The sequence below is a fragment of the Colias philodice genome, chromosome 2, assembly GCF_061535455.1.
Source record: "Colias philodice isolate Cphi_HAF_F1 chromosome 2, ilColPhil1 Martin Lab GWU primary, whole genome shotgun sequence".
NCBI classification, from domain to species: Eukaryota; Metazoa; Arthropoda; class Insecta; order Lepidoptera; family Pieridae; genus Colias; species Colias philodice.
In genome coordinates this window covers 12235159-12261728 of record NC_143087.1, presented here as the reverse complement: position 1 = coordinate 12261728, position 26570 = coordinate 12235159, and the positions used below count along the sequence as shown (strand labels likewise).

General features: G+C 33.4%; 1 protein-coding gene across 2 annotated transcripts in view; it reads right to left on the bottom strand.

Moving 5' to 3' along the window:
- The window catches only part of LOC149490844 (SUN domain-containing ossification factor), a 62556-nt gene that overhangs the window by 22972 nt on the left and 13014 nt on the right, over nucleotides 1–26570 (bottom strand). The window contains exon 1 of one of the 2 annotated variants that reach the window (XM_089708834.1): nucleotides 6550–6726. The exons of the other annotated variant lie outside the window; for it this stretch is intronic. The gene's annotated coding sequence lies outside the window, so the exon portion shown is untranslated. Of the gene's footprint in view, nucleotides 1–6549; nucleotides 6727–26570 lie in introns of those variants that run through there. 2 annotated transcript variants of the gene reach the window in all.

Here is a 26570-nt window from a genome sequence, read left to right as displayed (position 1 = left end):
CGTCGACGCGCAAAAAAAAATCAAGTTTAGGTTAGGTTAGGTTAGGTTTCTTAAAAAAAAAACTACACAGAAATAGGAGCCCCGCGAAGCGGGGCTCCGTCGACGCGCAAAAAAAAATCAAGTTTAGGTTAGGTTAGGTTAGGTTAGGTTTCTTAAAAAAAAACTACACAGAAATAGGAGCCCCGCGAAGCGGGGCTCCGTCGACGCGCAAAAAAAAATCAAGTTTAGGTTAGGTTAGCCGTTAGGTTAGGTTAGGTTTCTTAAAAAAAAAACTACACAGAAATAGGAGCCCCGCGAAGCGGGGCTCCGTCGACGCGCAAAAAAAAAATCAAATACCAACGTGTGCCCTCCTCCCCCCTCCACCCCCCACAAAAAACCTATAATACGTGCGGCAGTTCTCTAAAGAAACCCCGATATATAACTATATAGATAAATAGATGTTATCGGACGATTAAATTATTTTATTCATCCGGTAATCGGACGACTAATTTATTTTATTCATCCGTTTAGCGGACGACTAGCTTTGTCCATAAATTTTATCAAGAACTTGAGAATTCAATGGAAATATTTAAATAATAAAATAAAATAAGAACAGTTAATTCATTTACAAACTTTATCTCAAAAAAGATCTTCACATATTAAATCGAACCTATCTTTCCAATCTAACATAACCTATACATTCAGACTGCATGTTATCTCGCCTTCAAAACAGGTCCCATGCAGAGATCTGCACGATAAAAAATGCCAATATCACCTTATCTTCTTATAAAAATTCGTATAAACAATATAAGCAACAACACTGGCGAACGAAAACCATGATGTCTTAAAGCAGTATTATATCCAGGGTGGAAAGAAGACAACGGTATATAGGTCGTCTAGTGCCATCACTTTCCTACGCTGGAAATAATACTGCTATAAGACATCATGGTTACCCCCAGGGGCTTCATCTATACCTACTTACTAATATTATAAACTTTGTTTGTTTTGTTAATCTCAGGAACTACTGGTTCGATTTGCAATTTTTTTTCGGTTTTAAATAGCCCATTTATCATTTATATATCATTATGCTAAGACCAACAGGAGCGGAGCCATGCAGGTGAAACCCCGAAGCGCAGCTAGTAATTGCTATAGCGATGGCACTAAACCTATAGCTCTGTAATTCTTTCACACTGGAATTAACACTGCTTTACTGCGGGGTTACTAACATAATATATAGATACTAAAATACAGCACTGTTATAGACCTGTATTTAATTATGCAGTCGATGTCACTTGAGCCGTTGGCGCTGCGACATTCCTAATCGATTACATTAGAATACTGAACGATACCGATTTATGAAACATGTTTTGAAACATATAATCTAGGAATATAATGGATAACTGGCTCAGTAACTGAAATATTTACGTACAGATCAAACTGCTAGAATTTGAATATATAAATTTGGACCTTTAATACAAGCGGGTGCAAGTATATAAGTAAAAGAAGATAAAAACCATAATTTGCACCAAGCTTATCGCTCGCATTTGTCAAATAAATCTTCGTAAAACGCAAACAAAGTTAATCTTGATAAAGATCCCACCAACCCAGGCAATAAGAAACTGCTGGCAAATGGCAATAAATGTACATTTTGTCAAACTTGTTTATATACCTACTTGTGTTTTCAAATAAAAACAAATAAGAGTAAATATTTCTTTTATTTTTGAAGGTATAAGATTAACATCAGCTAATTGTGATAACGGTAACCTGTATAAATAATTAATAGTTCGTAAGGCCAACACTATCACAAATATGCCTCTTCGTCATTCTAATATTCGTTCCGGAAGCCGAATGGCATTTGAAATTGACATGACTGGCGCATAAGTAAATGCACACGTGAATCATGACACTACGCGAACTCAAACTTTACTTATAGAAAAGAAAAGTATAATGTATAAAAATCTTTATTGAAAAAAATTCCTAGAGTATCTCTGTTTTATATTGCGGGTCATCTTAATTTATATGCATTTTAGAACATAGTCCATGCTAGTATCGCGTTAATACACATATCAGCAGTTCTATCCATGAGCATCCTAATAATAAGATAAGACACAGCTCTCATCACAACCGCAAATCGACAAGAATTCAAGCAGCTTTATAGCTGGCAGATAATGCGACTTCCTAAATAAGCGGCTATAATAAGCCCGCTGACATTTGCGGTGATAGCTTTAAGCGCCAACAGCGGCCAATGGTCCAATTATTTTTACACTATACATCAGCTACGATTAAAGGTCAACTATCCCAAATGTAATAAGCGTAATGCTCTAGTTTGTTTGAAAATATTCTTAAATGTTTTGTTTTGACAATCACTTTGCGTCATGGTCCTTTAAAAATAGCTCATTCTATTTCAACTAAAAGTAAGAATTTGTGAACGTTGATTTTCCAATACATACAGAATCAGACCGAACCCCTTATTTAATGCAAAATTTTAATAATAAGTAATTATAAATATGTTAAAAATGATCACTTGACCAAGATGTTCAACTCCCCGTGAAAACGTCTTGGTATAGCAAAGGAGAGTGATCACCGAAATCAGGTAGCGTCAAAATGAAAATGAAATTAATTTTCCGCAACTCCACAAAGATCAAATTATCCAACCAAATAAATTGTTACTCTATCCATTACTATTTTATTACTACGTCTTTATCAATAGAAAACTACTGTTTCTACAAACCAATTTTGGACACCTTGCGAAGCAAAGCAAGAACTGTCACTTGCAAATGCCCCAACTAACCCAGTAGATAACCAGACCGAGTCTGTTTTTACTGCGTTTTATTAAAGATCAATATTAAACGCATTCGCAGATCCAGACGACATTACAAGCACCATAATCTATATTGCAATTGACTCGGAACACGGGCTTTCTGATCTGAATTCGTTGCCATTAGGCCTTATTTGATCACATTTATAGCCAATAACGAGGCGCTGGTTTATTTCTCTACCAAGAATTTATTTACAAGAAGCAATTTGAATGTGAAACCCGATAAATCTCGTCTAAATCAATTTTGAATATTTCGCTATTATTTATCCGATTTGTTGGTAAGGGAAATAGAATTCGCTATAGTTCCTGTTCAGATACTGGGCTACTTATAACTGATCATTACGGTGGGGTTTGTACATATTTTATTAATACGCAGTAAGGTCGACTGCTTGTATGAAGGAGTGTTCCCTCCACGTGTCGCGATGATACACATGTCGTTGTTTTTGTATTACAATTAACATTCGTCTATATTGCGTTACATTGTGATTTGTGTAATGGAATGCAAGTTCTTTTTGTTATCAAAACTCAAAAAAAAGGTTTAAGTGCCAGAATTAGCTAGTAATTAGATAAATTATCGTACCGGAAGACCGGGCAGTAGCCCGGGCCCTTTAAACGAATTATTAACATCAATGAACAGCGTCATTTCCCGATACGCCTCTTAAATAAGAATCTGATAGGCAGTTCACATTTCAGCGACAGCGACTTTATTTTATACTAGATATCCGCCCGCGGCTTCGCCCGCGTTTTCAATGGAAAACCCGCATAGTTCCCGTTCCCGTGGGATTTCCGGGATAAAACCTATCCTATGTGTTAATCCAAGTTACCCTCTATATATGTGCTAAATTTCATTGTAATCGGTTCTGTAGTAATTGCGTGAAAGAGTAACAAACACACACACACACATCCTCACAAACTTTCGCATTTATAATATTAGTAGGACTATGTAGTGATTACTGATTATAATGAAGCGTTGCACTCGTGCCGACCATCGCCGATTAGAAATAAAACATTGGCAATATTTGCAAAATATAATTTGGAAAATCCAAAAGTGCACGCCTCATAATTTTTTTTTAATAAATATTTATTAATTATTATTTTTGTTTATTTAATAACAATTAAACCACATCGAATCAGACCCTGAAAAATGAAAGGGTTCTATTCCTGAGCATACTCAAGCGTAAGAGAAAAAAAAAGACTCGATTAGTAAAGTATTTCGGTCGCTATCGTGTTAACAAGAAAAAGGATCCGCACATACAGACACACGGACGTCCAAGACAGAACTTTTTTAAACTGTTTTTTAACTAGTTTAAATAACAAAAATGACATCAAAAATATCATGAACGTTAAAAATAGTGTTTTTTCTTAATATGTGTGTGTATGTATTATCTTACAAGTGCAATGTATGATACATAAAGACATTTTAAGTTTGAAAAATCAGATGTTTTGCGCGAAGTGACAGTAGTACCCACCTCAACGCTTCGCTTATGAGGCGTGCAACAATGTCATAAGTTATCGCCTCTATACATTTGTTTTCCCTTTATTATTATAACTATAAACATACCGCTCACTACATATTGTATATTTTACATTTTATTTATATACATTTTCCCTTATTATTTTATCAAAAGATACCGCTTATATACTGTACATTCAATATTTAATTACACGAATGTACTAATAACAATTATTATTCACAGGTTATGCCCGTCAAAGGTCGTATTACCCTATTATACTTATTAGGTACCTAGCCTCTCAGTCGCTATTTGATAGTCAATTTCATATGAAAGTGTGTTAAAGAGAAAACGTAAATATGTACCACAGGCGAAGCTGGGGCGGACCGCTAGTATACAATAACTATTAAAACTCTTCAGAGTATAAAGACTATCGAGTAATTATAGAAAATTTCTAGCTTACTTATATCTTCTTTGAAGTAGACGCAACCGTCTTAGATCTGAACTTCGATCTCCGGACTCCGGAGAAATGGAAAAATAACATTTTGAAAAGACACAGAAAGCTTTACAGGATCCTTTCGTTAATGACGTGTATCGTTTAAGAGCTTTTTCCGATTTTGAATATATCTTTGTAGTAAGCGTCTTCTATAGGAAACAAACATTAACAAAGTCAAGAAAATCAACGGTTGTAAGAATTGTAATTCGTACCATAGCACAAAAGACGGTATGAAGCTTCTTGAAACTACTTATGTTGATGATAATGATTGCTGGTCATCACCAATTCAGATTTTCTATGATGTCTTACTTGCACTAGATAAAATCGAGTTCAATCACATACAAAATGAACATTACGACTTACGAGGCTGAAATGCTGGAGCATATATCAATACCGTATATAGAAACCATTGCATAATAAACCTAAATGCAAGGGAATAAGAATATTTTTTGTATGAAACGCGCTTGGCACGCACGTGACGTCAAGGTAAGAACGGATGAATAGAATTATGAAAAGACACGTCTGAAAAGAGATTAAAACAGTTATCATATAAAAAATATATTTTAATAATCTCTAATCGTGATATAATGCAACGATATCGAGTTGGTTTCTACAGATTTATTTATACGTAATTAAACAAAACAACATTTCTAAATATATAATAGGTACCTACTTATTAAAAAAATCTCCAAAAAATGGAAAGCCTTTTTTTTTGGATTTTTGAATAAGCAAGCTAATATTATGAATGCAAAAGTAACTTGTCTATAGATTTAGATGAAATTTATAACAAATATACATATACGTATTTAAGACCCTAGAAAAAAGAAATCCAATTTTTAGATCATGTATTTTTCGATTATATTAATTTCATTTATTTTACAAAAAAATGTAGTTTCTACGTAATTGCCAATTGCAAATTTCGAAGTCAAGTCTAGTTTATTCAATGCAGTAAAATATGTATTTTTTATATTGCAATTACGCGATATTACGCCTACAATTTTATCGCTACAAATGCCGCATGCTTAGTGCGGAAATAATGTACTTTTTCACTTATCAGCTGAGAATATACGTTAGTATAGCAAATGGTGCATAATATTTATATGTAAGAAATGCTTGCAAGATTAAGTATGAAACTGTATTGAAATTATATTAACCATAATAATTATGAATTAATAAGGTATTCCCAAAGGTTGCCCAGTTGTAATGTAGGTATGCCTTAAAATAAATTTTAATAACAAAAATATACAAGTCACAATTTCTCTAATCCTCATTCAGAGCTTTGGTAAAATTTCTCTTAATTTCAATACATTCTTAATCGTAATAATTATAATACATAATATAATTTTTCAAAATAGCGCAATATGAGATGATTATTCTTGAACCGTGACCTTATCTGCGTTTTGAGCTATATTATTCGTGAACTATCTAATTCTAGTATTCGCTAGTTTTCTACATTATGCTAAAATTCCATATAAATCACGAAATTAGCATTCCTGTTTTGCAGTTTTATGTTGATTTTTTGAAATTTCTATGATTTTTCACACGATTTAATTAGCATTTATATTAATATTTAGATTGTGCTGATATAACAACCGTTATAGAATAATTGTGTATTAAAATAATAGTTATAATACTTAATGTTTTTTTATTTTGAATTTTATTTATATTTGTTAAGTTGAATGAAATATTCTATATTTAGTTTTTCAATATACAATTGAAATCTATTAAAATAATTTTGTCATAATAATTTGGCAAATAACCAGAAATTAGATATAAACAAACATAAATTATCCTACAATCGTTACCATAGTAGAATAAAACAAACGCAGTTAATCCCGCTATCACACACACATTCACAAAAAAATAAACACAATTTAAATTTCGAATTCTATATCCATGACGATATTTTGAGTCGAACTATTTTACGAGCAGCACGGGGCACGTGCTTTCGGCACGCGATCACGCGCAACACTAAATAATTGCCTTGCAAGCACTAACATTAAGCTGAGAGCGAAATTGTTTTCTTAACAATGCCGTCTGCAGATGCATTTTGAACTTTCACGTGCAGATAATAGAGTCGAACTTCAGCCGAGCGGGTCAAGGTTTTTCTTTCTACGAAAGGGATAGTGAACCTTTTTTACTGAATATTGTGGTGGGTAAATTAAATACGATTCGACTTAGTACATAAATATCTTATAGCGAGTGAATGAAAAACCTAGAAGGAAGTACGTGTCATTAATCATTTAGGTACTTCATTATTTATTGAGAATGTACAGCAAAAACTTGTAGAAATCTATTCGAATTAAAGTGCATGTTTCGCAAAGTGAACCTTCTTCAAAAGAGATTAATAAATGTATAAATTTAAAAGTTCTAAAAACCTTAGAGACTCAAAATTTAGTATATTTAACACTCTACCCAATGTCTAGCCAGCAGTACTAAATCCTCTTAGAAACTACATGCAAATGTACTCCCAAAAGGAGTAGGCTGAGGTAAAACATGTAGTACACTGCTATTTAAGGGCGCGTATAAAGTCAAATCACCAATCAACTTTTAGTTGATACGTGTAATATTCAAGACCAAATATAAAAAATAAAATATATGTAAAACTTGATGATATTTTCGATTATATTGTCAGATCAAAAACATAAAATATTGAAATTGACTCGATAGAAAAAATTCACGAAGTTACCTCTAAATTTCACACTTTTACGTTTTTTACTGGACATGGTAATACTTATTAAGATTTTTTTTTCATAAACAATTATATTAAAACATTTGCAATATATTTGTCAGAGCATTTTGTGTAATTACTTTTAGTTTTGGTTTAATCACGATAAAACACTTTTGGCGCTTACTATATTTTTAATTACGCAAGAAATCATCTTCCATCGCACGTTCCGGGAGCTAAAAACATAATTCTATTTCATACATCAGACGCTATCGCTCCGTTGAGACGAGTAGACCACGCTAAAATTGCTGCGCCGTGTTTTATAATTACGCCGAATATTGATTTGTAAACAACAAAATGAGAAACGAGAACTAAAAAAGATTCAAATTGAAAAGATAACTAAATGTCGAAGGTAAGTTATAATAGTATTGTTATAATATTAATAAATAATAATTATAATATAAAAAGATAAGTCTTGATTTACCTATTTGAGAAAGTTTAGTTTCTGTAAAATAATTTCCGCGGGCTGAGTAGGTATTGACGCGATAGCAGCAGCAACTATAGATAGGTAAATAAAATTCATAGTGGTACCTAATTCTTACAGTCGCGGTGCAATCAATCAAGTCAAGAAAGATTTATATTATTATTATTACTATAGGCAGATCCTATGTTCGCTCCAGTAAATAATAATATCAATAATATGTAAACCGGTTGTGAATAGTACATATATATTATATGTATTTACAATCTGTATTAGATAATCATACATAACATCTATACATAGGTATAACAAATTCGTACGAAAGTCAAAACTGTACTTACATTGAATAGGTATTTTTTTATAATATACATAATATGTATATGTATATATATAATATATTCATAATCTGTATTACATAGTAATATGTAGTACATATCTATACATAAATATAGTTTTTAGAATTTTTGTACGTCTGTCTGTATGTATGTCTGGGCTCTAATTTTGGTGCAGATATAGCTTGAGACCTGAGAAAGGTCATAGGATGAGTTTTATCCCGTAAATAAAAAAAAACTGTCTGTGTTTGTCTGTTTGTTTGTACACGCTAATCTCCGGAACTACTGGACGGATTTGAATGAAAGTTATTTTGTTGTGTAGGTACTATTATATTATCCGGGAAATATAAAATAATAATTTATTTTGAAAACTGAAACACCTGATGCAGAACCGCAACAGACCACCTAAACTATAGATTCATTTGAGAAAGTTTATCCAGGCGAGTTTGGATATTATTATTTGTGTAAATTCTGTAAATTCGTTTCGGGAAAATCGGGAATGTTTTATAATATTATATATATATATATATATATATATATATATATATTATAGTATTACTATAGGTAGATTCCTATGTTTGCTCCAGTAAATAACCAATACAAGTTGTGAATAGTAACTACACATTATATATATTTACAATCTGTATTAGATAATAATATTACAATCACATAGGTATAAAAAAAAATTGTACGAAAGTAAAAACTGTACATTGAATATTTTTACGAATACCTACTTGGGGCGTGATTTTCAATCGATATAGGAGCCAAATTATAGAATTTTTGTCTGTTTGTCTGTATGTATGTCTGGCTCTCTAAGCTCTAACTTTGATACAGAGATAGCTTGAGACCTGAGAAAGGACATTGGATAGGTTTGTTCCCGTAAATCCTAAAAAAACTCTATGTGTCTGTTTGTTTGTACACGCCAATCTCCGGAACTATTGGACGGCTTTGAATGAAAGTTATTTTGTTGTGTAGGTATTATCTGGGCAATATAAATATACAAATTCGAAGATCTAGAATGTATGATGAGGGACCCTGAGATCACACTCTAACATTTATAGGAGTGACGTCAACAAAAATTGTTGCGTCTGATGGAAATTTTCTGTTGATTAAAAAAAATCAAAGATCTGGAACATCTGATATAGACCCATAAGAGCCCAGCTACACATTTATAAGAATGATTTTATTTTTAGAATAATTGCTGAGTCGAAAAATGTCGTACAATCTAATAGTCCATTGAATAAAAAGTTCTAGAGTGCGTGAGTTAGTAACGTAAGATGTTTCTTCGGAAACATGTCAAGAGTCCCTAGGTAATAAACATACTAAAACCCCGGGCCACTAGGAGGAGCCCCGGAGTGGGGGGAGGGGGAAAATGGGTCCATTTTTTCATTTTTCGCTTAAATCTCAAAAACGGTACATGTTAGAGAAAAACTTTCAAGGAAAAGTTGAAAGGCCATAAAATTATCTACAAGTTGTACCTGAATCATTTTTTCCTATATCCTACCGTTTCTTAGTTATACGCAGTAAAACATGATTTTGGCTCAAACAATTTCCACATCAATCGATCAAAAAATATTTCTTTCTTCAAAAAACTCAAAAGTGCAACTTGTGACCGGTACTGATAGATTGCTCTTAATTAGGTCTATAATTGGTAAAATAAACACATTCCTCCATGGAAGCCTTTAGGAGGAATCGATTGTCAAAATATTATATTATGGTAGTTTGAGTTACTGAACTTGATCTTTTTATTTTTTTCTTCCAAAAAACTCAAAAGTGCAACTTGTGACCGGTACAGATAGATTGCTCATAATTAGGTCTATCATTGATAAAAATACTAGATTCCACCATGGAGGCGTTTACGGGGAATTGAATTTTATTAGGGTAGATACGATACTTGAACTTTTTATTTTTTTTCTTCCAAAAAAACTCAAAAGTGCAACTTGTGACCGGTACCGATAGATTGCTCATAATTAGGTCTATCATTGATAAAAAAACCAGATTCCACCATGGAGGCCTTTAGGAGGTATTGAATTTTATTAGGGTAGTTACGACACATGAACTTTTTAACTAACTACCCTAATAAAATTCAATTCCCCGTAAACGCCTCCATGGTGGAATCTGGTATTTTTTATCAATGATAGACCTAATTATGAGCAATCTATCTGTACCGGTCACAAGTTGCACTTTTGAGCTTTTTGGAAGAAAAAAAATAAAAAGTTCATGTATTGTAACTACCCTGATAAAATTCAATTCCCCGTAAACGCCTCCGTGGTGGAATCTGGTATTTTTAGCAATGATAGACCTAATTATGAGCAATCTATCTGTACCGGTCACAAGTTGCACTTTTGAGTTTTTTGGAAGAAAAAAATAAAAAGATCAAGTTCAGTAACTCAAACTACCATAATATAATATTTTGACAATCGATTCCTCCTAAAGGCTTCCATGGAGGAATGTGTTTATTTTACCAATTATAGACCTAATTAAGAGCAATCTATCAGTACCGGTCACAAGTTGCACTTTTGAGTTTTTTGGAAGAAAGAAATATTTTTTGATCGATTGATGTGGAAATTGTTTGAGCCAAAATCATGTTTTACTGCGTATAACTAAGAAACGGTAGGATATAGGAAAAAATGATTCAGGTACAACTTGTAGATAATTTTATGGCCTTTCAATTTTTCCTTGAAAGTTTTTCTCTAACATGTACCGTTTTTGAGATTTAAGCGAAAAATGAAAAAATGGACCCATTTCCCCCCTCCCCCCACTCCGGGGCTCCTCCTAGTGGCCCGGGGTTTTAGTATGTTTATTACCTAGGGACTCTTGACATGTTTCCGAAGAAACATCTTACGTTACTAACTCATGCACTCTAGACCCCCCCTTGGAGGGACTCATTCAATGGACTATAACCAAATTAATCAAAATAAAGTTCTGGAGGAATGTGTGTCGTCGACTGCGTATGTTTATTTAAAAATAGTATCTATACTCGCTATTTCGACAGACTTTTTTTACGGATTCGTGCTCTATACTGTTTCCCTAATATTGTTTTTTTTTATATATTACATACAGACAGTTTTTTTACTGTTTTATAATATGTATCGATTATCATTAATAATTATAAACAAATAATAATAAAAAGACATATTACATAATTTGTGATGATTTCAACTTCACTGTTTTATACAATTATTTTAGACAACATACCTACTAACTACCGAAAATACGCGTTGAACGAGCGAAGAATATTGTGTATAATTTAGCGTGCGATGAACTTTACGTACGTTGGATGAGCCGGGTGTATGAGGGTATTGTGAGGGCGCGCGGCATGGCGCGTAATGTGCGGGGCTTAATCGTAGAATTATCTGGCTTTATACGCACTCTTAATCACTTATGTTCAAAGCCCATGTACCAGTGGGCGAGGCTATTACCATATACCGAGTACAATTTATACTGACCAAGAATTTCATATGGAAAGGTTTGATACAATGCGCGAATCGGATATCGAATCCGCCATTGTTTTAAACAGTCATGAACCAATGCATGAATATTTTTTTTTTATGTCAGAGCAAGCAAAGGGGCAGGTGGGCCACCTGATTTTAATTGATTAAGTGGTCACCACCGCCCATAAACACTTGTAACACTAGAAGTGTTGCAGGTGCTTTGCCGGCCGATTCTGCATGAAGCAATTGTCTTGATAATATTTCTTCAGCAATTATCACATTTCGCATATGTTGACGATTTTGTTCATTTTATTAAGGCAGTTAAGGCTTAATCCAAAAGAAAACAACTTAGATCATTGAATTTCTTATCAAAATCTGAGAGATTAGACAAAATAAATAAAATTGCAAGTCATCTTTTCATTTTTATAAGTGCCGTATACGTTGTAGCTTGGCCGTAAAAGCTATCATAGACAGATAGATAGGTTTTCCCATTTATAACATTTGTATGGATCAGACATAACTTACTGTCTCCTCCTAATAATATTATTGATTAAACTCAATGTAAAAATAATAAATACAAAGTCTCCAACTCCTGTCCCATCACAACAAGTTGGTCACGAGAAACTGCGCCAGGAGCCAATAACTCTTCGTTTAGATAAATATTGTGTTCAATTTATTTCGGATCACTTCACCTGGTATTATGGATGATAACTTAATCTTTGGAAATGTTTATTTAGTGTAAATTTATTTGTTTCCTATGAAGATTGGAGATTGCTTCTATAGTTCTATTAATAGCCTTGAGACTAGATAGAAATATTATTTTATTAAGCTTTAATTTATCCCTAGCATTTCCTATCAATTGATTGCAGATTGTTTTTTCAATGGCCTTATACGCACAAGCGTATTACATCATCTATTATAAATCATATTATGTTCTTTGTTAGACAAAGAATGTTAATTAGTTGACACCGTTAATCGAACTTACGACCTCTGGTTTAATTTCTCTCTCTATATAGCTAATATAACTGTACTGTTCCGAGGAAGCATCTAAATCATTTCTACGATGTCAAATGTGTGTACGTGTTATTAAAGCATCAATGCCTATATCACAAATAATATTTGAATTGTTGTCCCAAAATATTAAATTATCAAAATAAAAAGTACCTCAAATTTTACTACATTTTATGTCATAGTGGAGAAATATCCCTCCATTTCATATTTGAAACAAATACTATAGAAAACCTTAAAGTAGCTTTGTCCAACAATTTCCTCCCCCTAGTCAAGTGGTTTTCTGTTAGCGTAGCGTTCAATAGAATAGACTACGAATGTATGAGATTGACGTAAGCTGTAGATACGACGTATCGTACGTACGTACGACGTATCTACAGCTTACCTCAATCTCATACATTTGTAGTCTATTCTATTGAACGCTACGCTAACAGAAAACCACTTGACTAGGGGGGCTGTACCGACATTTACACTATACTAGTACGCCACCAGCCGCTGGAAAATCGTATAAAACTTGCATTTATATAAACTTATAATGAAACTAGAAACGAAAGCCACCTTCTGTCTGGTCGCTTTCATTTAATTGTTTAATAACTTAACAAGAAAATATTGTTTTAATTTAATTTTACTGCCGTTAAAATATTAACGTCTTTGTTTGAGACATAATCATAAAACAGACTGATCAGATTTCGCGTAATCATAGTTTATCAAGTTATAAATAATTCAAGAGCAATGAAATAGCAAGTACCTTATTGGAAGCTGAGTTATTATCGACAGATAGGAACCACCTCAATGACCAGGGGTATAATGAAGAACAGTTCATCACTTTATAGTTTGTTTTGATTCTTCGCTTTATTATAATTAAAGATTTAATATTTTCATCAGAGGGTAATACCACTAATAACGAATGCTACCATGTGCTAGGATGAATGAAGAAAATGTTCATGTCTTATAGGATCCGTAGGAATCAAGAATATTTGAGAATATTATTATTTAATTCACATAGATCGTGTCAGAGTGCTGTGCATAAAAATGCAAATATTATTCGTCTTGCAACGTAGAATCTCTTCCTGTATCGTGGAAAATTGCTTCATGATTGCTTTAGCGTTAGCCTATTGATGCTTAGTTGTTACCAATACTTATTGTCAACTTATTCGCCTAGATTTTATCCTTTCTCACATTATTTATAAAGAAATATAGTTCTTGCTTTATGAGATCGCCTGACCACAATATACTTAACATTTTCAGGTTTAGATTGAAAATTAAAGAAAATAAATGCTTTAGATCTTTAATTTAGGTATATCACCTGTTTATGTTCAGCTTCACTCCTTTCTTGGAAGTTTACATTTTCGCGGATACCTAAATAACCTCTTCAAATCGCATCCATTTCAGAAGCCTTATTATCAAGTAAAAAACCTATTCGCCAGACGGATTGCATTACAGAGCTGGTTTAATCCGCCTCCGTTTACATCTGATCTGCTCGCTAACCTTGGAACACATACGTACATTTCGATCATGATTGAAGAACATTGTATACCGCCTTTATATTAGGTAACTTACTGTAGCATGACGTTGTGTGACCGCATACTGATCAAATATATTATGTACTAAGTTCAGTACACAATGTATTTAATCTAGATGTTCATTTGGTGTGCAGTGTGCACCGTGCACGTCATATGTCAGCTAAAAATAGCTAAGGTTTACATACCCTTTAGGTATTTTACCCGTTCTAAGGTCATAAAGATGAGGTACAGTTATTGGCATAAAATTTTATATGAAGGATTCCTTTGAAAACAGAAACAACTTAATTCTATCAGAGTTGTTTTTGCAAATTTTAATGAGAGTTAAGGAAAAAGAGCTGCCTCCCTTGTCAAGTGGCTTTCTGTTAGCGTAGCGTTCAATAGAATAGACTACGAATGTATGAGATTGACGTAACCTGTAGATAGCCTACGTCAATCTCATACATGTACAATGTAGACAGCCTACGTCAATCTCATACATTCGTAGTCTATTCTATTGAACGCTACGCTAACAGAAAGCCACTTGAATAGGGGGGCTGATAATTTGAAGAAATTTCTAGTTGTATTGGAAAATTCAGTTGATTAGATAAGATTGATTAATTGCCTAAAATTTTTATTTAAATCGATAAACCCTGACACTTCGTACACTCGCAGACTCGCGGACTTTAACCACAAACACCTTTTCAGATATAACTTTTGCGAACCACGTTACTGTAAGAAGTAAAGGAAAAAAAGAAATCAATTTTGATGCATTTACCACGTGCAATTTAAGTGATAATAGACCAGTTACCACCACGATCGAAACACGTTTCCATTCTCCACAATCATTGTATGTGGCCACTCATGCACTTTTCTTGTCTCATAAATAAGCCCCCTTTCCGTATGAAAAACTTGATCAAAATCGAGTTGAATATTTCTATCGAGTTTCTCAATATGTTTATTATAATGCAGTGCAATAGAAATAATAGTGTTGTAATGGAAGGGCGCGTTAATCGCATGCACATAATTAATATATGAACTATCGCGGTTAATGATCCGTGTCGAACATTCGAGAACGTAATTTCAGACTTCAGTTTGAACAAGTGTTTCAATAATCAACCGTTAATGATTTATTTATAGGCGTGTGAATAGGTGGTAATTGATGTTTGGAGGTTTGATGCTTATTGTTATGTATCTGTGCATGATTGTAAGAATTTTCTGGATGGTTATCGTTTTAGACGTCATACAAAATTATCATTGTAAAGAATTGGCGTCGCATCGTTAATCAAATATGCCTTTAATTTTGTGAAATTGTATTTGAACAAATTAGAAATCATAACTTGCGCCTTTCCCGGAGGCTGGAAAATTGGCCTGTAATAGGCTGTAAAATATATTACATATTATGGGGACATTTCTGCTCAAGTGGCATTAAAACTTGTACCTAAAATAATAACTGCTAAATTAGTTGTACCCGCGACATCATGTAGGATCGGAATATAGGACTTTGCAACGTGCAAAGTTCTTTCAGAAGCCTTTGCAACGGCAAATTATAAATAGGCACTAATATGTTAGGAGCCAAAGATACAATATTCAGAAACAAGAAGTAATCATTCAACTGTAATCCAAACACAACACGAGCAAACATGGTATCACTTTCTAGAATTAGAATACAATTATGAAACAGTATCCTACAGAAACATAAAACTGACAATAGAAATAATACGTTTGCTTCCTATCGGTCAGACATTGGTATAAACGACATTCAATAGCCACATTCATAGATGCCATATCGGTTTCGCACGGTATTTAATTATTGTCGTGAATTTTGAGATCTTTTAGGAACAGTAACTGAGACAGAGCCTTGAGCATTTGAAACACGGGTAAATAAAAAAATATCGAAAATACTTATTTGCTGAGTTCCTGGCTTTAGTTTTAATAAGAGCTAATTGACTCAAATACAGTTACGCTTATTTTCTCAGTAAACATACAATACAATCGGTAATAAAACCCTAATAGAACATTTTACATACATCGAGGATATCAAATTTGGTAAAAAGTATGAACTAAACTTAATCACATAAACTAAAAATACAATTCAAATCTTTAAAAAGTTGTAACTATCCAATCCAATTAACTTCAAATATGCTTGTTTATTAAAGTTTCTCTGTGCATGCCAATACATCAAACAAATGGCATACAAACATACACATGAAAGTCAATTCAACAAGCGTATCGTAAGAAATATTCAAAATAACATCGCATAGCTAATACCGCTGCTTCGCAAGTTCGCACGCGACGTTCCATCTCGCGGCTACCATACATACGCAATTTTTATGGTCAATCGCGTTTATTGCTTTGAAGGTGAAACGTTATAGCAATATGTAATATATTTCTACGTATGGTTTAGGATCAAAGTGCGAGCTGTGAAGTTTGGCAAAAAAATCAAATCAAATTACTTACTTACCTACATGTTTTTAGTGCAATACAAATTCGAAAAATAGCGCCTATACCTTTAAAATTTTCTGTTTAAGATGCTTGTATGTTTGTGGCTAAACCTAGTACACACATAACCATCTCAAACCTCAGAACACAGCAAGACAACCTTTCAAACCACCCCAAAACATACCACAGACCTAGGAATATAGTGGTTACGTACCACCACACCAAAAACAATAAAACCATAGCAAAACACATTTTACCATTCCCACCGCGTTTATCATAGTACCGTTAAATATGCGCTACCTAAACCGCATACCTATACAGCCTGCGTCTATTTATACCCCGCGGAGGGAGTGGCTTGACGAATTCATGCGCCTGCGCAGGCAATACGCTACCGAAGGGAAAGTGAGTGTATATCGTATCCAGTAAAACACATAAAATTGCTCCTGATTGATTTATCGCTTCGGATGCGTATGGACTTAATTGGGATATCAATAATTCTAGAAAGGTTAAGTGTAGGATTGTTTTTAGCGTACAAAGGCTGCTGAAATGCATTGTACCTTTTGATAGTGGAAAATTTTTGTTTTAGTAGTAGAGAGAGTCATGTACATATTCATAAAAGGAGTTTCACTGACTCCAAAACTAGTGTATGGTATAAAAATTTACATAAAAGTAATAATACTTATCATGTCTATAAGTAACAAGAAAATAATAATGAAATGTAGTTTCATCAAGAAATAAGAATACAAAATACCTTTAAGTCTTTATCTGAAATTCTTATATAAATTCCGTTCTGAAATTTCGCAAATTCTCATTTTGGTTAATTGTACTTAGATATTAAAATGAATAACTATGGCCACATTAAAACGCAGATAAATATCGCGATCATAAAATATCTTGAAGTATTTATACTTGTAACATTTATGCACTTACAGACTAAATATGGATTAGAAACTAAGTATCATAGTAGCCATAAAATAGCTAAATCAAGTTTCTCACAATAAATGTACCTATGTTAAATCCTAGATCAACAAATTATGATGAAAAGGCAAAGTCACTTCGCACACATGTCATAGATAAGATTCGTTATTAAAGCATTACAAATATGAAGAATATCAATATTTAATTATCACACACACGTTAACCGAGACCTTGAGAAAATTATACGTATGTATATTATACCTACTCCTCAATAATAACCTGCCCAAAAATAAAATTCTGCCCGTATACGTCTATATCTACTAGGTACCGGGAAAACAATATTTTGTGATCATAAAATTTGAACCATAGCAATATCTAGTCGTACCTGAAGGTAAAATTCGGAACAAGTCGACTATACACAATGAAAAAGTAAGGCTAGGATAATTAACGCCGTTCTATTTCTTCGCATAAATCCAATAATCACCCCCACACATAATCCACAAAATAAGGTCAAACAACAAAGCTTAGCACACCCAAATCTATGACACAAACTCAACATTTCAATCTTTGTAACTCGGTCAGGAAACACCGAATTTCCAGCACATTTTATCTGTCAGAAAATTAGATCTAATACACATTGTCTTCATGAAGACTCAATATTTTTGTTCCTTTCTTAATCACGAAACCCAATTACTAAAATAAATGTGACTCATGCGCTGCGTCACAGGATCTGAATATGTTTTGTTCAGAAAACAACGAGTTAGATCCTTGTGTCTCATACACATCAAATTGTACTAAATTAATTATTTAATTATGAGTGCTTTCTTCAATGACGTTCTCTTATTGAAGGTCTGTTTCCTTTGATGCTGCAGTTGACGCTTGTCACGTTTCTTATATCGATTTTTATTTTCAGACTTTTGTACACTCCAAAATTAAGACTTGTTTATAAGTCTCCGGGAATCTACCGTATATCTTAGCTATTCCTCTTACCATTGTAATGCGTCGACCCATAAAAATATACCTATCTTAAATATTGATCTTATATTATCATGCTTAGAATAAGAGTTGTATTTCTTCTTGTACATACAATTGCCAACTATAATTTAATTAAAACCATATTGCAATGCTTCGCTATGCTGTGAATAAATCTCATCAATTTATGATCTGTTTATCATTACCTTATCTCTGATATCCCGCTAAACATTCCAATACATGCTATTATGTGATTGTCATCGCACTATCCAATTAGACCTATTTGATTCTATTAGTTATTCAGTATTGCACAATCGAAATATTACGAATACCTACCGGCCAGTCACTAATGCAATTCAAATTGGCTAGCAACAGGACATGGCTAGATATGGAGATAAAACACTAGTAGCCCACGCATACATTGGTCGAATATTCGCATCCGACAATCTCATATGTCGGACTTACGACTCATACACACAAGAATTAATTCCTTGGGATTATATATTATTCTTATTTAAAAGCTAGAACAAAAATGGACCAGTAACTAAGCACGACACATTGCATAAAGTCACGTAAGGCATAGACGCTTCGAGGAAAGATAACAAGCATTTAATGAGTAAGAACTAAACGCAATGATAAGGGCACTGATCCAATAGGACAGGCACTAATCCCAGTTCGGTTTAAGTATTTTAAACCTCTGATTCTGATACAGATAAAAGAAAGTTGACAGATTTTCGGCACTTACGTAGTAGGTCGAAGATACGAACAGCCTGCGTGAAAAAGTAACAACCGCACAAACACTCATTCTTACTCTCGCGTTAAAAATATTAGTAGGATTATAAATTTATTATATTAGTAGGATTACCGCACAGACCATCTCATGTGAACGAGCCCCTGCCCACTGCCGATGCGTCAAGTTCATTGCTCCAATGACACACTCGCGGGCAATTAAAGAGTTCGCTCACCCAGCAGTGTACACTTACTTACGTACAATTGTCAGTCTTACGCAAGAAGATAGCACTGTTTGAAGTGTTGTTGCGAAATTGGAACGGATCAAGCGTTAAACGCCTGGGCAATGGCCTATGACAAAATTCGCAAGTTTCGTTCGATGGCCTTTTGGCTTAAATATGAATGGTGCATTGTTCTTACAAGAGTATCTCTCACGAGCATCGAGATCTATAGATTAAACTATTGTCTTTATTATTTAATAATTCATTGAATAACAACAATTAGAATGTTATTACTAGCACCTATCGAAAAGAGGGATTAATACAGTACAAAAGGCAACTTTGTAGCATTTATTGCTGTTTCGATTTATATTGATTTTTAATGGTAAAGTTCAAATCCACTACTTTTGCTACAAAATTCTCCACTACACACTAGGGTCAAAGTCTAAACGAACGTATTTACATACAGTTCAATTGCCGACAATGTCTGCACTTGGCAGCGCTGCGCGCGCGCCTGTAAACCCATCAATTTGACCACATTCGGTGACAGATGCTTTGGAAGCGTGCCTCTGTTATTGCAAGGTCTAAATCGAACTTGACCGTGACGTGTGTATGTGATAATTTATTCCAGATGGTTATTAATAAGTTGTTTTCATATGTGTGAAAACATATTGTAAGAACGTACTGGAAGCAAATTAAATACTCAGTTATGTGGAAATCAATGGGATGGTACAAGTACAACATATTGCTTAATAATTGATGTATAGAGGGAGTTATCTACAGTTCCGACACTCCTTTTTGTATAAATAATTTTTATACCAAAAGTATTTAATACCTCCTAATGCACACACCTCATAATCCACACATGTCAAAAACTAAATCTATGAGTGATAAACGTATCAATTACCCAAAATTATCAATATTGGAAAGTACATTTCTAGAAATGATACTAATTAATACAAAATAAGAATCATAATAATATCAGCATATTTTTGATTTCCGTAATTGCCATCAGATTCTGGTTTACCAATAGCGTATTTTTAGCTTTAAATGAGCACGAAGCTGTCAACTCCGCCCACTTCTCCGGTTGCGCTGTTTTTGACGCGTTTTAAAATAATTATGTCTCTGTTACGAGTTATGCGTCACAGATACCATTAAAATATGCGTAAATAATTGTGTAAAAGTCTTGTATATGGGGCAGATGCATTTGACATCTGTATCACTGATCAATGTTATTTTTATTCAAGTCGGTAACGATCCTACGGTGTCCTATCAGATACCTATTAAAAAATAAGTAAATAAACTTTTGGTGGTTGCCTGGTAGAGATTGCTTGACAGCGATAAGGCCGCTGTTATTTGATTTTATTTTAACGAGGACAATGTCGATAATAGTTTGACAATGAAAAATGCGCTGTGGTGCGCTCCGTCATATCTGCGCCTGCCCTAAAACTCACTCACTACCCTTTACAACTCAGTCAAACACCAAGCCATAGATATTTCATCACCCACTGATCCATTTACAACTATATGATCATCAATCACAAATAATATCAATACGATATGAACAGCTGTTATCAATGCTCTGCCGCGTCTCGACGCGCCACGTGGCCTTATAGATAAATCTGTACTGATAAATGTGTATAATTATGTCTGTTTATCTATCCTTTCTGTAACTGATTGATGTAATTTTTGAATGGGTGTGTTCAGAGGATCGGGAAGTGGCAAATACTGCTCTGAATCCCGGAATTTTAAGGATAGGTAATGGATAAAATGAATATTTTCTTGAATCTAATATTTTAGACCAAATTCAAAAACTATATTATCTCGAAATAATAACAAGTACTTATACCTACACACACCTTAAACCGCCTCCTTGGCAGGTACAGTGGTTGACGCTGAGTATAACACCAAGGGGTCCTGGGTTCGATTCCCGGTGGAGAAGAAGAAAAAAAAAATGTCTCAGTTTGGTAGGACACAGAAGGCTGATCACCAACTTGTCCCTAAAGAAAATCGATCAGTGAAACAGATGTATAATGCATCTGCCCCTTACCCCACTAGGGACATGGGACTTCACTTATACCTACACACACACTCACACGCACCTAAAATAATAGTGAATACGTAATAAATTAAAATATTTACGTCAGCATACATCGTTTTGCGTAATGCTACATTAATTACAAATGGTACAATTAATTACAATAATTCAAAGCAAACTTAGTCACATGTTTTCGTTCGGAATGCCTATCGTCATTGGAAGTGTTTAAAAATAGATAGTGCATCGCTAATGTATTATTATGTACACTTCGAAATGTAGGGCGTTGCGTATTTTTTTTTTCTATACAGTTATTGACCATATTGATTTTAGATATTTTTTGTAGGTGTATTATAAACGGAATTAAATAACTTCTCATATGAATGTAACAAGTTACACCTATGAAATACTCAATCCGATTCGACAAATAAGAATTCATACATTAAATTATGAGGCTTTAAATATGGGAAGAGCAATTTTCCAACACTAAAAAAGAGAGTGTGCGCTGGATCACACGTGTCAAAACTCAAAAGTGAAACTTCTTTGGCAAAATTCTAAGATACCAAAATCGAGTCGCCTTACTCCATGATGTGACGGTATTGCCTTGAAATTTTACCCTTCAACGCGCCTAAAGAAGTTTGTAGTGTAGTTTATTTGCGTGAGAAATCCAGACCAGAATCCCCCATATCTCCTAATTACAATGAATATGTACACAAATATAACAGATTCACCAGCCTACCATAAACCCTATCAGATCGCTGACAGCTGTCGCATAAATCAAGTTATGTACAGAGAAATCTATTAAACAATTATGCCAACATTACGTAACTTATAGATGGCAAGCATCAATCTTGGACCAGTGAAAGTGATCACTGACCGTCCATCTCATGAGATTAATAGGCAGTTTTTTTGGTTAAGTCAGAGACCGCACGTGGTACAATTAAAAATTGAGAACCCCGTGTCTAAGATTTGTCGGAAGTAGATGCCTGCGGATGGCTGCTGTTATTCTAAGCATAGATAAATAGAGTTATAGACCATCTGCAAAAATTCAAGCAAATCGGAACTAGGAGGAGACACACAACTATAGGACGTTGGTGCACGTTTTATCCTAAACAATTTTATACTTTTAAAACTTTCTAAAATTAAGGAAAAAATTAGGATGTCTTTAAAAGTTGGATATCTTTATTGCATACATAGACAGTAGAATACATTTTGTGCATTGATGTGGATTCGTAGATTGGTTTTACTACGGTTGAATACTTCCGAGTTCCAATCCCGGTTGATACTCTTTTTTATTATTTTGTTGTTGTTACATATAAATATCATAATTTTGCGATCTATAATAGTAAGTATCTACCACCGTCACGTGAGTATTTACTTAAATTAAGAAAATTTGCAAGAAAGTTACTTCACAAGTCGCAACTCTATTTCGTATATAAATGTTACTTATTATAACTCGTAAAATGTGAAAATTGTGCAAGTGAAATAGCTTTACACTGTAGTCAATAGTCATACCATGAATTACTATTTACAAACAATATCTCTATTACATAATTTCAATATTATTGTTTAAGGGCCGAATTTTCAATGCTTGGATAAAACTTATTCGTCGAATAATGTATAAAACTACCATTTTAAAAACGTATTCTAATTGCCCGTATTTGACAGTTTACGTGACATTTTAATATTATCGTGTAATACTTTATTGGACGGATAAGTTTTATCCAAGCATTGAAAAATCAGCCCTAAGTTTCAGATTTAGTCTAGTTCACTTATTTAGACCATGACAGCCAAATTTTATTGTCAAATTAATTTGTTTCAAAACAATTAACTCTCTTTTTGATAAGTTTGATAAATCAAATTATTATTTGTATCATTAAGTTGCCACCTATAGACCAGGATCAATAAATAAAAAAAAAAACATTTTTTACCATATTTGAAGGCTTCGGCCCTGGTCTAAAAAATATAATAAAATATGTTTTGATGTAACAATGTGGCAAAATGCTAATGTTAAAATACAACCCAAGTATTCTATTGCTTCAAAGCGTAACCAATAATTCCTGATAATCTAACACTTCATAGCTTTAACTCTTTCCGATCTCACACCATTAGATCCCCCGCAACCGAATACCAAGCAAGCATTAATACCACCCATTTAACACCATTGGTTCTTAACCTGTGACCCATCATCAGTCTCACTAGATAGATTTAAATATAATTGCAGTGTCTTTCTGTGTATCCTAAATAACTATACTTTTGCTGTTATTGTAACAGTCCTAGGTAACAGAAACACTTCAAATTTGTTGTAGGTCTGTTCCTTGTTGTACTGAATTTACCCGTGCAAAACTTGCTTGTTTTTCTCTATCCCGTAATCGATGATATGGACAAGTTAATCAATGTATGAATTATAATGCAAAATATATACCTATGTATGTACGCACATACCTGCAGAACACTGGAAAATCTTTTTACCGAATTGCAACTGTCAAAATTGCCAGAAAAAAAAATTATCGAAAGGAAATTTAAAAACAACCATTCAAAAATGTATATCCGGCCGAAGCCAGGACGCACGACTAGTCAACAAACAGTAATCATAACCGCCTACTATCAGCTAATATCTACTATCTAAGCAGATTTTATTCGTCAATAAAAACTCCCCGCTTTCTCCATTTACCCGAGTGCAAATTGTTCACCTGAAAGCCTCCGTGAAAGTTAACACTTAATTCATCAATATTTGCGATCGTCAATAATTCAACTTCAAAATATAATGATTGTGCATCTGTTAGGCTGTTTAGTGACGAGGCGGTTACGGTTTACCTTTGAGGGTAGGTAATATAAATTTTATTCATTCACACTATTTGCGTTGGACTCGACGGAAGACTTTTGTGACAGACTTTTAGATCTACTGAAGTAGTCAAATCAACAAATCAACTTACTACTGACGTAATACTAGTCAACTTTTTTGCTGTGTATATGTAACAAACTTAAAAAAAATGGTACAATTAATTAATAGAAAATATATAAAGCACATACTTATAATTATTTATACCGTATGTCTTGTAATGTTATCCACAACCCGATGATTTGAATTCAGATAGACGTACATATTTAAATTAACAGCTACAAACGCTCGTTCGTTCTTACGAATATACATAATTTTAAATTAGGTAGGTACTAAAAGCAGCCTGTAATCAGAGGCCTCAGGGAATCAAGTTATAAATATTTATATTTACATAAATGTGATGTCATTAACAATTTTATAGTAAGGGTTCTTACCCTTACTATAAAATTGTTAATGACATGAGAATATAATGGATATCCTAGTGTTTAACTCATTTATGTAAATATTTAAATATTTATAACTTGATTGCTTGAGTATTACAGGCTGCTTTTAGTACCTACCTAATTTAAAATTATATACAGACAAAATGGTTCAGCTAGCTTTATTCATCATTCGGTAAAAGGGAATTAGTGTGTATGTTAATATTTGTAGTACCTCAACTTGAAATTTTTTTGGTACTTATCGAAAATCTTGCTTTATATTTAGGTCAGTATTCATTTCAGACAAAAATCAAGTCTTAACCTAATTTTTTGTATGAAATACATTAAATTGTTTTTATATTATAATTAATTTATGTTTTAAATCAATATAGAAGTAGGTATAAATTTTATGGTTTTCATTAAACTAATTTTCACTCGAAAGCATTCATCAAACACATGTTACTATCATTTCTAGAGATCAAATCTAATCTCTGAAATCACAAATACACAACGTATCACTACATCGAAACATTATAAAATCAAAGACAAAATCCACCCATAAACAACGCCGTACCATAGAGTCATGCGTATGCGCATAACAAATAGCGTCACATTATGCGTCCGTATGTCCGTCCATTTGTCAATCAATTAATGTCCGCGCAATTTGAGCCCGTATGTTTCCCGTCAGGAATAACTGTATGCGAAAGTCGGAGAATATCTAGATATTTATTATAATTTGTTTGAACTAGGCTCATGGTTATGGTAACTAGATGCGAAGGTTATTATACTGTTATATTGTTATTGGTGAAACGTAATAACAGACCTAATATCAAAACAGTTTTTAGCTGGTATTTTAAAAAGTCAAAGTAATGCGAATTGCCAAATATACATAAAACATTTCTAATAGTAACCATACCTTTAAGATTCTACCCCATAAAATCAATCGGAATTCGGATCTGAGCAGAAATAATTAAAAAAAAATACAAAACAATAATAAATATTTTTTCACACATAAGTTCCTTTACTTGTGATAAACTTACTTCTCCTTTTGTAGTCATGCTACTGAATCTATCAAACGTACAAGCCTAAACAAAATGCAATGCCACTACACCCTATATTCCGATATAAAACAACCATCTATCAAGCTTCTAACCATCATCCGTTCCAAGCTCATCCATAAAACGATAGACCGATCACACCACAATTATCTGTCGATAAAACAACATAACAGTGCAATATCTATAACCAATAGCAGCATTTCACAGCCGCTGGTAAAGTCTCAATCAGTGTCCATGAGGAAAGCATAAAGGGCCAGTAAATCAGGCGTTATTGTTTTCCATAAACAGACTAACAAGTACTGGGCCGACCGTCGCGATGTGTTAGCTATGGGGTACTATTGAAACTCGATAGTGGTGTAAAAAGAGCGGAAAATGATGAGTTTTGTCTACAGTATGTTGCTATTGGTCGTGTGTAACTTGTAAGTGTATAGTTTCCCGGGGTGTGCTTGAATAGGATTCATCTTTTTACATAAGTATTGCATCATATTTCCTTAAAGATTCAAATAATAAAGAAATAACTAGATAACGTCTAAAGGTTAATGTCTTTTAAATCAAAGAAAAGTTTAATAATACCACTTCATAACAACTAAAATAAAATAAATGTGCATATATTATCGCAATTCAAAGTTATAAAAAAAATTTTTTAGCTAGCAACGAAATATTTTACATTTATTTCATCTCAAGTGGCTTCTTTAATGAATGGCTTGCTACAAATTGGGTTAATTGCTTGTTTTAGTTACTTCAATTGCAATTCATAAATTAAAATAACGC